Genomic DNA, 16,790 nt, shown 5'->3' on the forward strand with positions numbered 1-16,790 from the left:
TGCCGTTTTGTGACTTTAAGCTTTTTCACGTCAAGCCCCCCTAAGCAAACACACTTAGCTACTAGCTATATTTCGCTGGAATTGCACCAGAATGCCTACAGAAGCAGAGAACGTGTGCTGCAAGACTTCTCCAGTAATGAGTATAAACTATGGCGTTGATAGCCTACATTGGCAGAGGTTAGCCTACTCAAGTTGTTTTCTGTCACATTATGACCCTTTAGGAAAAAGTACTATAGGAATCTTATAGTATAAGACTACTATAGAAAAACTATAGCAGTTATAGGATATTATAGAGTTATTAGTAGTACTTCTACAGTCTGTCCCAAAATAATGATTCCTATAAGATTACTATAATATTTTGTCCCAACATACTATAACGATTCCTATACTACTTTTTTCATAAGGGGATTGCTCATGTGGTTAGAAAATGGGCAACACCAGTACCCCTGTTGTCTGTATGACCCTGTACCCAGGATTAGAACCAGTCTGCCTTAACGTATAATGTACTCCCTTCAAAATGCACTAAACATTCGACTATGACGACTATGGCCCCCTGTGAGACAGAAGATATGAAAGGTAAGATAAACCTTTAGCCTAAAAGGGACAAAAACTGATGCAACTTCTAAAACGAATATACAAAACAGGTCAATTTTCAATAAATAGCTTTATTATATTTACATACAGCAGTGGTACTCAAAGTGTGGTCCGCAAGCTCTCTCAAGTCACAAGTAGATGTGGTAAAATATAATAGAGGAGTTGTTTGCCATATTGAGCCAACTTGTATGTAAATCCAAACAGTTCTGCAACACTTATGTAACCTACAATATGCCAGTTTAAATCATATGACAGCATAAGCAAGGTGCAAAGACAATAAGCAAGGTGGTTTAGTGAGAAGGCCTATTGTGTAATATACTGTTGAAGTAGGTCTACTAGTTTGTTTGTTTTTTGCTAGGTGGTCAGTGATCTTTTTTTTTGTTTAAATTATTATTGTTTAAGTGGTCCTTGGTCTGAAAAACACTGACAAATAGTAATATTGCAGTCTATTAAAATAATGCAAACACAAAACAAGAACATCCAAACTATGCACAGAATTAACAATGTCCTCTTTTTGCCAGACGATGCAGACATCTGGCCTGCAGATCCTTTGTTAGATGGTGCTGGGATTATTTAGGGAAAAAGGTCTGAGTTGTTGTTTCGGCTTGTGTTGTCCTGGGTATCCGAAGGGACAACACACCAAACACATTTGTTGGCTGTGATGATTCTATTACATTGGTCATTGATTGCGCTGGGCCATAGGTGGAGCCATCAGGTGTTATTGTGGAGATGTCACTTTCATCCTCCTCCTCTTGATCAACCCGAGGTCTTCTAGCTGGCCTTGGATGAACAGGCTTGATGGGAGTAGAGGTAGCAGGCCCCCATGTCCATGGTGTATCCGAAGTGCTTGTATCAATACTCATACTTTTCATGAAGTATTCTGTTTGGGTACCTAAAGTAAATAAATGTGTATTACTGTCAAGTTACAAGATACTAATAGTACACAGGACATTCACCATCTCACACAAAACTGTACTGGCACAATGGAAACAAAAATATTTTAGTGACTGTGGTAAGGTGTAGTATGTACTAAGTAGCACACCCACAAGAAGACATTCAATAATATCAATTATATCTGTTATGCAATTCATGGGTTATCAGGTCCATTTACACAGGTGTATTAATCAAGCACCATGCAGTCTGCATTCATAATCGAGGTACTTGATTTTATACACCTGTGGAAAGTGACCTGTAGAAACCCATGAATTGACTTTCCCAAACATTGACGAGCACATAAGAACCTGTATTAGCCTACTAGAAAAAGACTTCTAGAAACTAACTAACACAACAATAAAAGTTAGATCACAAACCTTTGCTTCTAACGTGATGACCTAATGTAGGCTAGAAAGCTGTGTAGCCCAACATGAGGATGTGCTCTGGAAGACATACAAAACACTAAGTAAACAGCAAGTAATCAAACAAAACATCATTGTAGGCCTACAAAGGCCAATGTAATAATGGCAAGACATAAATTAGACTGAAGTGTAAATACCTGGGCTCTAGTGATAGCAACTTAGCCTAATAGTGCACGGGTATTGTGTTTTTGATTCTCCCTGTTTAGACTAGAACAATACCAGTCCTTAGTTGAGCATAAGATATTGTTGCCAATATTATTATTTGTGGTTTAACGCTTAGGTTAGAAGATTATAGGTTCAACAAGCTAAATCTCTGGGTAGTGTGGTCATACAGTTTCTTATGAGTGTAGCTACACCAGGCACGTAACTGAAGCATTCCGTTTGTGTTGAGTCTTCTGCAACAATTAGCTTCCAATTGGTCTAATCAATGGAAGTAGCTACACCTGGCGCGTGGCCTGTAGGCTACGTAAAAAAAAATAGACCATTCCTCTAATGGATTTTACCAGAGCCCTTCCTATTAGACATTCTCTGATTTTACACATCGCGAACAGAACACTTTAGTTACGTGCCTGGTGTAGCTTCCTGTAATATAGGCTAGTCTAAGCCTAGCTTGTGCCCTTTTCATGCATGCTAACGTGAAGAATATGAACACACTATTTTGTAACAGTCGTTAGGTGGAAAAGTTTGTTTGTACTTACAGCCTGCGAGCTGGTGGTCGATCGTCGTGACGTACAGGTCCAGGTTTTCAGAACATCGATGCAAAACCACTTTCTAACTGTAGGCAGGCACAGTGAGTGTGGTCGAAATGATTGGAACACAGAACTTATGTTGCACTATCCACAAGTTTCCTGGGGTGGTTGCTGGGGATACGTTTGTGCAACATTTGTGGGCAACACTTCCGGTGGAATTGTGTGGCCGTACACTGCACCTGATGCCTCAGCTGTGTATTTTGCTGATCAGATGTCAGGCTAATCGCATCGATGTATTGTCGCGTTGTTGCTGAATAATATTATGCCTTTAAAAAGCTCGGGAACAACGTGTGCCGTTTGAGGATGTACTTACAACCGCACAAAACTAAATTATTGGGTGAAGAAAGCATGGTTCGTGCCAGAGATGTAGCTACAGTTCTACTGCCGAATGACGACGACGACGAGGCTTAAAGAAATTGGCTGAAAACCTGAACTTAAAACATCCCCCGAAAAGGATATGTTATGTATGTTCATCATCACTGCGCCGACTGAAGAAAACCTTTACCCAAAGCTTTATTTGGGTTATGAGAAGCCACCTGTACGGTGTTCATTTTAGGACATCCTCAGACTCAGGTGTCAGACTCAGAAAAACATCTGTCATCTTCAGACCAAACTGCCTCAGCGTCAGAAAAACCAGACTCAGGTGGTCAGACTCAGAAAAACATCTGTCATCTTCAGACAAAACTGCCTCAGCTTCAGAAAAACCTTTGTCATCCTCAGATAAAACTGCTTCAAACCAAAAGGCCTCAGAAAAACATCTCAAAGGAGTCAGTCTGTCAGAAAAAGTGGAGTCAGGTCTCAGAAAAAACGCTGTCAGAAAAAGTGGAGTCAGATCTCAGAAAAAACGCTGTCAGAAAAAGTGGAGTCAGGTCTCAGAAAATCAGCCTCAGAAAAAACGCTGTCTGTCAAAAAAGTCAGACAAAAAAGTCTCAGATGAAAAGTTATCATCACATCATTATTCCCAAACCCCCATAAAGACAAATGTGCTATACCATGATGTAATACCATATAATACCATTATAAAACGTTAGCAGTTGTCATTGTCAATGCACAACAATAATAGACAGACATAAAGATACAGTGGGTCCCCGTTAAATTTGGACGGGTTCCTTCATGAATCACGCACCCCATTTTCTCAGCAGAAATGGCACAAACTGCAGTTGACACAAACAACCACAAGGTGTCACTTGGGTGCCACTACTATTTTTGATGCGACTGACTTACTGCTTCCATGACGCAGCGGGGGCACGGAAACTTAAATTGATCACGGTAGTTTAAGCTTACACTTGACAAAACATTCTAATATGAAAATGTAGATGCAATTGTTGTAAAATGGTGCAGCTCCTTTAAGAAAGCACCGTGTGCAGGGATGGAGAGAGAGAAAGCGAGAGGGGATAGGCCTATGTGTGTTAGAACTTAGCGTGTGGAAAAAGTACGTGCTGTTGAGACTGGAGCGAGTCATATTCAAAATAATGCAAAAAAAAGCAATTATCCTCATTCATTGCAACCAAAGCATGCCTGCTTCCCGACGTTCAAACGAAAAATATATCAAAGCACCTTTTGCGTTTGAATGTAGCACGAAAAAATGTTTAAACAGCTGGACAAATGATTTAGCTAATTGATTATATAATCTGTACACCAGCAATTGTTGAACATTTACCTGTACAAGTACATTGACAGTAGCCCAGCCTAACAGCATGTTGTAGGCCTACTGTAGAAATTTCACTTAAATTGCAACCGCAACACTGCCAACGTTCAAACGACAACGAAAAAGATAATAAAACAACAAGAGGGTTGAGTCTGAATGACACTGAGTTTTTAGACACTGAGTTTTTGTAGTTAAGAAATATTTTCGTATAAAAAAATGGTCATTCTTCAATCTCCTTCACTGACGCCTATGGAAAAGGCTTAACGTCCCAAAACAACGATCAATGATCATCAAATTTCTCTCTCACATTGCTCCTCATAACCATCTATAAAAAAGTGTTTTTTCTTTTCTTTTTGAGCACATCCGAATCCCAGGACATAACGCACTGGACCTTATAATAGGCTCGAGATATAATTCCGAAGGGGGCAGATAGGGGCCACTGCACTTAAAACTTAAAAAGATGAAGCTTTCCGAACTTTGAAATTGCGATCAGTGACTGGCATCGGGTGAACGAAGCTTTTCGAAGGTGAACAGGCTATTAAAAACTATTTGCGCACCTCCATGTCACAGGAGAGACTGGGCTCTCCCTTCTATGAAAAAGACGTTAGGCTACCTGCAAACTGGCCTATGATTTCATTGCTGAGTTTGCGGCAAAGCAAGAAAATGTTTTTTTTTTCCTGAGTCAGGATATGGCGAGTCGGTGTCATTTATTTGTCCAATGTTAGCCTATAGATACAGACCAGTACATCTTATCAATAGTTTGAATGTCGTGTGTGTTTCTGCTCATTGACAAATACCGTTCAGCACAATGATTCATGCCCAATTAATTCCCCCTTTTCAAGGCATTTCAAGGAAGGAGTCGTAGCATGCAAGCTCCCAAATTGACCCAGTAGCCTAAGGCATCAATAAATTGTTGGGACTGGGGAGGGTCATGCGTTTTTTCTCAATGACTTTGGAGGGTCATAGAAAAAATTCTTGCTGGCGAGGGAGGGTCACGTCTTTTTTGACTAACGCTCCCAAGACTCCTCCGGTAGCCCCTTAATTAAATAAATAACGAACAGTCCCTAATTGATTAATAGCCTAGGCCTACACCAGCAATTGTTGAACATTGACCTGTACAGGACATTGACAGTAGCCCAGCCTAACAAGCAAATGTTGCAAAATACATCAAAAGACTCAATTAATCAGAAATAAATCATGTAATCTGCATCGCTTTATTTAACAAACTGCAAGCAACAAGAGCATTGAGTTCGCTGTAAGGCCAAACCCAAGAGCAAAGCCTATCTGTTAAGGCAGTCGATAGGCTATATAACGAGCTGTGTGCCTGGAAAGACGATAGATGACGGCTCTGGTCATCCCATACCCTCCCCCCACTTCCTGTAGCCTACCATTATGAAGGCCTGTAGCCTAAAACGACTCGTTGCCGTTTTGTGACTTTAAGCTTTTTCACGCCAAGCCCCCTAAGCAAAACACACTTAGCTACTAGCTATATTTCGCTGGAATTGCACCAGAATGCCTACAGAAGCAGAGAACGTGTGCTGCAAGACTTCTCCAGTAATGAGTATAAACTATGGCGTTGATAGCCTACATTGGCAGAGGTTAGCCTACTCAAGTTGTTTTCTGTCATTATGACCCTTAGGAAAAAGTACTATAGGAATCTTATAGTATAAGACTACTATAGAAAAACTATAGCAGTTATAGGATATTATAGAGTTATTAGTAGTACTTCTACAGTCTGTCCCAAAATACATTATTCCTATAAGATTACTATAATATTTTGTCCCAACATACTATACGATTCCTATACTACTTTTTCATAAGGGGATTGCTCATGTGGTTAGAAAAATGGGCAACACCAGTACCCCTGTTGTCTGTATGACCCTGTACCCAGGATTAGAACCAGTCTGCCTTAACGTATAATGTACTCCCTTCAAAATGCACTAAACATTCGACTATGACGACTATGGCCCCCTGTGAGACAGAAGATATGAAAGGTAAGATAAACCTTTAGCCTAAAAGGGACAAAACTGATGCAACTTCTAAAACGAATATACAAAACAGGTCAATTTTCAATAAATAGCTTTATTATATTTACATACAGCAGTGGTACTCAAAGTGTGGTCCGCAAGCTCTCTCAAGTCACAAGTAGATGTGGTAAAATATAATAGAGGAGTTGTTTGCCATATTGAGCCAACTTGTATGTAAATCCAAACAGTTCTGCAACACTTATGTAACCTACAATATGCCAGTTTAAATCATATGACAGCATAAGCAAGGTGCAAAGACAATAAGCAAGGTGGTTTAGTGAGAAGGCCTATTGTGTAATATACTGTTGAAGTAGGTCTACTAGTTTGTTTGTTTTTTGCTAGGTGGTCAGTGATCTTTTTTTTTGTTTAAATTATTATTGTTTAAGTGGTCCTTGGTCTGAAAAACACTGACAAATAGTAATATTGCAGTCTATTAAAATAATGCAAACACAAAACAAGAACATCCAAACTATGCACAGAATTAACAATGTCCTCTTTTTGCCAGACGATGCAGACATCTGGCCTGCAGATCCTTTGTTAGATGGTGCTGGGATTATTTAGGGAAAAAGGTCTGAGTTGTTGTTTCGGCTTGTGTTGTCCTGGGTATCCGAAGGGACAACACACCAAACACATTTGTTGGCTGTGATGATTCTATTACATTGGTCATTGATTTGCTTGGGCCATAGGTGGAGCCATCAGGTGTTATTGTGGAGATGTCACTTTCATCCTCCTCCTCTTGATCAACCCGAGGTCTTCTAGCTGGCCTTGGATGAACAGGCTTGATGGGAGTAGAGGTAGCAGGCCCCCATGTCCATGGTGTATCCGAAGTGCTTGTATCAATACTCATACTTTTCATGAAGTATTCTGTTTGGGTACCTAAAGTAAATAAATGTGTATTACTGTCAAGTTACAAGATACTAATAGTACACAGGACATTCACCATCTCACACAAAACTGTACTGGCACAATGGAAACAAAAATATTTTAGTGACTGTGGTAAGGTGTAGTATGTACTAAGTAGCACACCCACAAGAAGACATTCAATAATATCAATTATATCTGTTATGCAATTCATGGGTTATCAGGTCCATTTACACAGGTGTATTAATCAAGCACCATGCAGTCTGCATTCATAATCGAGGTACTTGATTTTATACACCTGTGGAAAGTGACCTGTAGAAACCCATGAATTGACTTTCCCAAACATTGACGAGCACATAAGAACCTGTATTAGCCTACTAGAAAAAGACTTCTAGAAACTAACTAACACAACAATAAAAGTTAGATCACAAACCTTTGCTTCTAACGTGATGACCTAATGTAGGCTAGAAAGCTGTGTAGCCCAACATGAGGATGTGCTCTGGAAGACATACAAAACACTAAGTAAACAGCAAGTAATCAAACAAAACATCATTGTAGGCCTACAAAGGCCAATGTAATAATGGCAAGACATAAATTAGACTGAAGTGTAAATACCTGGGCTCTAGTGATAGCAACTTAGCCTAATAGTGCACGGGTATTGTGTTTTTGATTCTCCCTGTTTAGACTAGAACAATACCAGTCCTTAGTTGAGCATAAGATATTGTTGCCAATATTATTATTTGTGGTTTAACGCTTAGGTTAGAAGATTATAGGTTCAACAAGCTAAATCTCTGGGTAGTGTGGTCATACAGTTTCTTATGAGTGTAGCTACACCAGGCACGTAACTGAAGCATTCCGTTTGTGTTGAGTCTTCTGCAACAATTAGCTTCCAATTGGTCTAATCAATGGAAGTAGCTACACCTGGCGCGTGGCCTGTAGGCTACGTAAAAAAAAATAGACCATTCCTCTAATGGATTTTACCAGAGCCCTTCCTATTAGACATTCTCTGATTTTACACATCGCGAACAGAACACTTTAGTTACGTGCCTGGTGTAGCTTCCTGTAATATAGGCTAGTCTAAGCCTAGCTTGTGCCCTTTTCATGCATGCTAACGTGAAGAATATGAACACACTATTTTGTAACAGTCGTTAGGTGGAAAAGTTTGTTTGTACTTACAGCCTGTGAGCTGGTGGTCGATCGTCGTGACGTACAGGTCCAGGTTTTCAGAACATCGATGCAAAACCACTTTCTAACTGTAGGCAGGCACAGTGAGTGTGGTCGAAATGATTGGAACACAGAACTAATGTTGCACTATCCACAAGTTTCCTGGGGTGGTTGCTGGGGATACGTTTGTGCAACATTTGTGGGCAACACTTCCGGTGGAATTGTGTGGCCGTACACTGCACCTGATGCCTCAGCTGTGTATTTTGCTGATCAGATGTCAGGCTAATCGCATCGATGTATTGTCGCGTTGTTGCTGAATAATATTATGCCTTTAAAAAGCTCGGGAACAACGTGTGCCGTTTGAGGATGTACTTACAACCGCACAAAACTAAATTATTGGGTGAAGAAAGCATGGTTCGTGCCAGAGATGTAGCTACAGTTCTACTGCCGAATGACGACGACGACGAGGCTTAAAGAAATTGGCTGAAAACCTGAACTTAAAACATCCCCCGAAAAGGATATGTTATGTATGTTCATCATCACTGCGCCGACTGAAGAAAACCTTTACCCAAAGCTTTATTTGGGTTATGAGAAGCCACCTGTACGGTGTTCATTTTAGGACATCCTCAGACTCAGGTGTCAGACTCAGAAAAACATCTGTCATCTTCAGACCAAACTGCCTCAGCCAGAAAAAAACCAGACTCAGGTGGTCAGACTCAGAAAAACATCTGTCATCTTCAGACAAAACTGCCTCAGCTTCAGAAAAACCTTTGTCATCCTCAGATAAAACTGCTTCAAACCAAAAGGCCTCAGAAAAACATCTCAAAGGAGTCAGTCTGTCAGAAAAAGTGGAGTCAGGTCTCAGAAAAAACGCTGTCAGAAAAAAAGTCAGGGAAAAACGCTGTCAGATCTCAGATCTCAGAAAAACGCTGTCAGAAAAAGTGGAGTCAGGTCTCAGAAAATCAGCCTCAGAAAAAACGCTGTCAGAAAAAAGTCAGACAAAAAAGTCTCAGATGAAAAGTTATCATCACATCATTATTCCCAAACCCCCATAAAGACAAATGTGCTATACCATGATGTAATACCATATAATACCATTATAAAACGTTAGCAGTTGTCATTGTCAATGCACAACAATAATAGACAGACATAAAGATACAGTGGGTCCCCGTTAAATTTGGACGGGTTCCTTCATGAATCACGCACCCCATTTTCTCAGCAGAAATGGCACAAACTGCAGTTGACACAAACAACCACAAGGTGTCACTTGGGTGCCACTACTATTTTGATGCGACTGACTTACTGCTTCCATGACGAGCTGGGGCACGGAAACTTAAATTGATCACGGTAGTTTGCTTACACTTGACAAAACATTCTAATATGAAAATGTAGATGCAATTGTTGTAAAATGGTGCAGCTCCTTTAAGAAAGCACCGTGTGCAGGGATGGAGAGAGAGAAAGCAGAGGGGATAGGGCCTATGTGTGTTAGAACTTAGCGTGTGGAAAAAGTACGTGCTGTTGAGACTGGAGCGAAGTCATATTCAAAATAATGCAAAAAAAGCAATTATCCTCATTCATTGCAACCAAAGCATGCCTGCTTCCCGACGTTCAAACGAAAAATATATCAAAGCACCTTTTATGTTTGAATGTAGCAATCTAAAAAAATGTTTAAACAGCTGGACAAATGATTTAGCTAATTGATTATATAATCTGTACACCAGCAATTGTTGAACATTTACCTGTACAAGTACATTGACAGTAGCCCAGCCTAACAGCATGTTGTAGGCCTACTGTAGAAATTTCACTTAAATTGCAACCGCAACACTGCCAACGTTCAAACGACAACGAAAAAGATAATAAAACAACAAGAGGGTTGAGTCTGAATGACACTGAGTTTTTAGACACTGAGTTTTGTAGTTAAGAAATATTTTCAGATAAAAAAATGGTCATTCTTCAATCTCCTTCACTGACGCCTATGGAAAAGGCTTAACGTCCCAAAACAACGATCAATGATCATCAAATTTCTCTCTCACATTGCTCCTCATAACCATCTATAAAAAAGTGTTTTTTCTTTTCTTTTTGAGCACATCCGAATCCCAGGACATAACGCACTGGACCTTATAATAGGCTTGAGATATAATTCTCGGGGCAGATAGGGGCCACTGCACTTAAAACTTAAAAAGATGAAGCTTTCCGAACTTTGAAATTGCGATCAGTGACTGGCATCGGGTGAACGAAGCTTTTCGAAGTTGAACAGGCTATTAAAAACTATTTGCGCACCTCCATGTCACAGGAGAGACTGGGCTCTCCCTTCTATGAAAAAGACGTTAGGCTACCTGCAAACTGGCCTATGATTTCATTGCTGAGTTTGCGGCAAAGCAAGAAAATGCTTTTTTTTTTTCCTGAGTCAGGATATATGGCGAGTCAGTGTCATTTATTTGTCCAATGTTAGCCTATAGGTACAGACCAGTACATCTTATCAATAGTTTGAATGTCGGGTGTGTTTCTGCTCATTGACAAATACCGCTCAGCACAATGATTCATGCCCAATTAATTCCCTTTTCAAGGCATTTCAAGGAAGGAGTCAGAGCATGCAAGCTCCCAAATTGACCCAGTAGCCTAAGGCATCAATAAATTGTTGGGACTGGGAGGGTCATGCTTTTTTTCTCAATGACTTTGAGGGTCATAGAAAAAAATTTTGCTGGCGTAGGGAGGGTCACGCCTTTTTTTTTGACTAACGCCCCAAGACTCCTCCGTAGCCCCTTAATTAAATAAATAACGAACAGTCCCCTAATTGATTAATAGCCTAGGGCCTACACCAGCAATTGTTGAACATTGACCTGTACAGGACATTGACAGTAGCCCAGCCTAACAAGCAAATGTTGCAAAATACATCAAAAGACGAATTAATCAGAAATAAATCATGTAATCTGCACGCTTTTATTTAACAAACTGCAAGCAACAAGAGCATTGAGTTCGGGCTGTAAGGCCAAACCCAAGAGCAAAGCCTCATCTGTTAAGGCAGTCGATAGGCTATATAATCCAGCTGTGTGCCTGGAAAGACGATAGATGACGGCTCTGGTCATCCCATACCCTCCCCCACTTCCTGTAGCCTACCATTATGAAGGCCTGTAGCCTAAAAAAACCACTCGTTGTCGCTTTGTGACTTTAAGCTTTTTTTCACGCTAGCCTCCCCTCCCCCCATCCCCTTCTTTCACAAGCAGTGGGGAGCCGGGCACAAAGTAACACTTTGGTAGACAAAGGAGGGTTCTCAGCTTCTGTCGCTTGGGCCACAACCGTTGCAACCAGGCCAGGACAGATATTTAGAGGAGAGATGCTGTAGAAGCCAGATTTCTGAATTTTTTTTTTATTCTAGGAAAAGGTGCAGAACATTATTAAACTTTGACTAACATTTCGATAAGTCGATGATGTTTTTGACTAACTAACATCAAACGTTAGTCAAAGTTTAATAATGTTCTGCACCTTTACTAAAGAATAAAGAAAATTATAAAGACATCTGAGCTGCACCGCCGCCTCCTTCTCTTAACATTTTGGCTTTGGCTAAATATTTTAAAATCATTTGAGTTTCACAGTCACATGTTTTAACAAGCAACACTTGTTATTGAACTAATAACAGACGTGTCGAAAATTTATTTATTTTCCATATGGAGAAATAACATATGCAGAGTCTAACCAAGGTCAATCTTAAAAAAAGCCCTCAAACCTGAAAAACACATGAGGCAAAAGTGCAAAACATCACAAAACTAACTAAACTAATACGCCCGATATTTTTGTATTGCAATCATTGTAGCCCAGTTGTAATAGAAGCCAGAATAAAGTCGTTTTACTCCCCGATGCTACCATTATAAAAGAATGTTTAACGTCCCAAAAAAACAGCTATCAATTAATCACCAACGTCTTATAAAACAAGTCTTGCCAAGAGCAACACCAAAAAAATGATAACAATAGGCCTAGGCCTTATATGGCTCTGCTCCTGCCTAGATTCAACTCAGAACTACCTAAAAGTTGCAGACCTGTTCTGGAAATACGTGAACCCACTGACCCGCCAGACAACGCATATCTGCTTCGAGTAGGTTTATTGGGCAGGACTGTAGCCTCACACTGGTTGCTGTGGCACAGTCTTGAGTGACCGAATTCGTTTTCCTTGTCATATGAATGCTGTCATTTTGTTAACATTACTGTTAAGGAGATGCTGTAGGTAAAGTCTATATTTCAACCTCAAGTTAGTGTAGTAAAAAATCAGAACTATTCACAAGGTTTCTGGGCAGCATATTTATGTTCTGTTAGCAAGTTTAACTCTCATGACTACCGACAAAGTAGCCTACTGCCAGCTGACGAAGTCCCTCATTTTAAAACATTACTGAGAGACAGACACTGTACAATCAAGAAATCTTGCCACTGAATCCAAAACTACGTGGTGCAATTCCTGCACGCATGCGCCAAGGATTGACTACCTGCTGGTTGCGCGCAGGGGGGTGTGTCCTTTTTTAGCATACCGCAGCAGTAAGATCAATGCTTGGATCGGGTGGTTAAGGGGGTGGGGCCAAATGGAGGGACCGGTGGCCCCCGTGGAGCCCTGCAGGATGGGGCTTTGTGACAGGCTCGTGGATGAACAGGGGTGGGAGGAAATGCCCATGGGGCTTTATGGGGAGTGGGGGGTGGTGGGAGGACGTCAAATGGAAGACGTCCTGCTTTGTGAAGGGGTGGCAGCGGGTCAGGGGACGGATCAGGCGGGAGAGGGTGCAGACTTTGTCGGCCCAACTACAGCAAATGTGGGGGGAAATGGGGCGGGGTTCTGCCTTTGACTGAGTGCCTTCGAGGGGTCAAGGCCCAGCATGGGGCACTCAGAACAGGCCAGGCACCTAATGTTGCTGATGGAGGAGGGATGGCCACTGGATGAGAGGCCGTCGGGGTGGTTTTTCCGCTCCGTGCGGTGCCGACAGCAGCGGGGGTTCCTGGAGGGGTTGCGGGTGGGGACAGGGGTGGTGACCACCACGGCTGGTATGTTGGCCGAGGTGGAGAGGTTTTATGGGGATCTTTTTGCAGAGAGGGGTAGGGGGGCGGAGGGCCCCACCCCTGGGAGTGCCTGGACCGGTGCTTCCAGAAGAGGAGAGGGGCCGTTTGGAGGCCCCGATTGTGGTGGAGGAGCTGAGGGCGGCGGTGAAGGCTCTGAATCGGGGGGTAGCTCCGGGTGGTGATGGGCTCCCCTCCGAATTTTATCAGTCCTTTTGGGACATCTTGGAGGGGGACCTGTTTGAGGTTTTTAATGAGCGGATCCAGAGGGGCTCTGACGGGGTCTATGTTGGAGGGGAAGGTAGTCCTGCTTTTTAAGAAGGGGGGACAGGCTGTCTCTGGCTAACTGGAGACCCATAACCCTCCTAAAACGCCGGGAATAAGATGCCACAAGGTCATTACCGCTCGGCTGGGCACGGTTATGCCCATTGTTGTGCACCCGGATCAGACGTGCGGGGTGAGGGGCAGGATGGCCAGCCTCAACCATGTTCTGATCCGGGATGCCATTGCCTGGGTGGAGGAGCGTGGCTTGCCCTTGGCATTGCTAGGGGTAGATCAGGAGAAGGCATTTGATAGGTGACACGCTTTCCTGTTCTCAGTGTTGGGGAGATGGGGTTCGGGGAGAACTTTCAGGGACTGATTAGGCTCCTCTATACGGGGGCGGTCAGCAGGGTGTCCGTCAATGGACACCTGTCGGCGCCTGTGCGGCAGGTAGGGGGGGTGCGGCAGGGTTGCCCGCTGTCGCCACTCCTACGTACGCTCTGGGTTCATGCTGGCTGCTCGACTGAGGCGGAGCCACGGCTCAGGGGGGGAACCTGCCTGGGGAGGGGGAGCGCTAAGGTGTCCCTGCGACGCATCTGACCGCGGCTGTTGACTGATGACCGCTAAGGGGGGTGGGAGTGGGATATTCAGCCGGTATGGGAGCTTTCCGGGCAAGGGTGAACCACGGAAGTCCTCGTGTTTTATGGGGCGGGGGAAAGGAGGGCCCCTTTGGGGGGGTTCGGTGTCTGTAACGGGGATGAAGATCCTGGGGTCCGTTTACCGGACGAAAAAGCGGGCGCTGAACTGGCAGGGAGAAACTGCGAGGATCTTGGTGACCAGGCTGGCAAGGGAGGGGCAGGCCCTCCCCACCGCAGGTGCCTGGTCATAATGACGATCTATGCCCGCCTCCTCAACCACGGGATGCCTTTTCCCCCGGCGGGCAGGGCAGGTGGTGCTGGAGCCGGGCGTGTCGGTTCACCGGGGTGGGGGGGGAATGGAGATGGTCCAGAGGGCGCATGATAGAGCCGGAGGGTAGGGGTGGACGGCCTCCGAGGCCCCCTGAAACTCCAGGCCCCTGGGTCATTAGCTCTGCACAAGTAGCCGGTGCTGGGACTCTTTGAGACACGCCGGCCGCGCCGCCGAGCCTTTTGCTGGGGCTGAGTTTAGGGCACTTTTTTGGTTTCATCCAGGACCCAGGCATGGGAGAAGCCACACTACCACCGGGTGGGCGGCCTCCCCAGGAGGGAGCCCTTCTGCTGGACGAGAGGTGGTGGTGGACCACCCGGGCGGGTCATAGGGGCTGGTGGAGAGGAGGGTGTCGCCCCGGGCCGTGACGAGCTGGGGCAAAGGTGAGGTGGGACATCATCCACGGGCACGCGGGATGGGCAGGGAGGGACATTGGGCGGTTGGGGGCTCTGGGGGCTGCCCGTCGGGCGTGAGGAGTCGAGGTACCGGTAATTGGTGGTCTGGGTTACACCCTTGTGCCCCATGGGTTGTGGGGGAAGAGGAGACGGGAGGCATGCCCTGTGGGCGCAGTTCCCCTGAGGCCCAGAGGGGTGTGGGGCTTTTGGGGGTCGCCCCGCGCAGCACTGCCTCCAGGCGTTTAATCACCTGAGGCCGTGTGATGCGGGAATGGGGGTGTGTGTGGGCTTGACGGCGACCAACGAGGGTGTTTTGGATGGTGGTGGCGGAGGTACAAGAAGGCCCTTGTGGCAGAGGAGGGCGGGTAAAAAAGGGTAGGACCCGGGGAGGAGGCCGAGAGTAGTCGCCACAGGCTGATGGGGAGGCTGAGGTGGCCAGGCAGGAGGTGGCTATTTGGGGGGAGGAGGTGGTGAGAGTGGCTATGGTCTTTCTTGGGGGAGGGGGTGGGGTGAGGGTCAGGGTTTCTTTTTCCCTTTTTGACTTTTCCTTTATGATTCCACGACATGGAGCATGGTATGGGTGGGAGGCTGGGACCGGTTTGGATTGGGGCATGGGGATGTTGTGTGTTTTGGGTTTGGGAAAGGGGGAAGGTCTGATTGGGGGTGGGGGCGGGTTTAGATGTGTGTGGGATCTCTAGGCCCCTTTTTATTTGACAGTTTGGCGCGCTTTGAAGTTGCCGCTTTTCTTGGTGGGTTTGTACTGTATTGTTACCTGTAATGTCTTGTTTTAAAAATAAAAGTAAAAAAAAATTGTTCTTATCAGTTTAATATTCATACCGCCCTTCACCGGTGACCATATTAATCTGATTTTGAAACAGGGAGACGGAAGAGGCTTGTTTGGGCCCCGCCTACACATCGACCGGGTATTGCAGCCGACCGGAACGGTGCACATCCCTTTGACTGTGTAAGAAAAGAACCAACCCAGTGGAACTTGACTGACTGACTGGACTGACTGACTGGACTGTGATGAAATCCTTCCTTAGCAGAGCAGACACAGCAGCAGGAGTCCTTGCCAGGTGTTTTGGCCAACCGCCACCTCCTTTTCGCCCCTTTTGTGTTTTTCTCCTTTTACTCTTTTTTTTAAATTTAAAGGGGATGTTGATACCGCCGCCTTGTTGCCACTCGGGCAAATTCTTTGAGCTCACCTCATGTCCACGACGGGCGCCGCTCATGTTTCCTCGTCCGCGCGGTTCTGTGGCAGCCGCCGGTTTCTTCATCTCGCACAAATCTTTCGCCTTTTACTAAAGATTTTCCGCGGAGGGGAACTGCCCCGAAGCTATTTGTATTTTGGAAGCTCTGTTTCGGGCGGAGCTGCAACCTGCCTGTCCAAAGTCAAGCTGGCCGCGTAGGTTTTGTTTTATACGGGCGGTCCGCTTTTGCCAAGTCCCCAGCCCCCAGAACCATGTGAGCGCTGGCCCGCTAGAGGGGCCGCCGGACCCGCAAGGTTGTGGGGTATCGCCGCCTTTTTGGCTAAGATCATGTAGATCAAGTAGCTTTATGAGCTGCTGAAGACTACTGCGCCGCCTTGTGTGGAAGCGGTTGCGCAACACAGTGCTAGGGATATATTTGTTGGGGCTGCATACCGTGGAGCAGAAGGCGCCGTTTGGGAGGGTTTTTGTAATGCCTTCGGTCCCCTTAAGACGGCTTTTCGCCCGGACCGGGAAACTATTTTGCTT

General features: G+C 44.6%; 1 non-coding gene and 1 pseudogene across 1 annotated transcript; both read left to right on the top strand.

The window, feature by feature from the left end:
• LOC125306547 overlaps positions 1–16,790 on the top strand; it is a 48,608-nt pseudogene that overhangs the window by 11,136 nt on the left and 20,682 nt on the right.
• LOC125308597 lies at positions 16,312–16,427 on the top strand. Its single transcript, XR_007195921.1, has one exon. It is a non-coding gene; the product is annotated as a U5 spliceosomal RNA (small nuclear RNA).

The sequence above is a fragment of the Alosa alosa genome, chromosome 1 (assembly GCF_017589495.1).
Source record: "Alosa alosa isolate M-15738 ecotype Scorff River chromosome 1, AALO_Geno_1.1, whole genome shotgun sequence".
Taxonomy (NCBI): Eukaryota; Metazoa; Chordata; class Actinopteri; order Clupeiformes; family Clupeidae; genus Alosa; species Alosa alosa.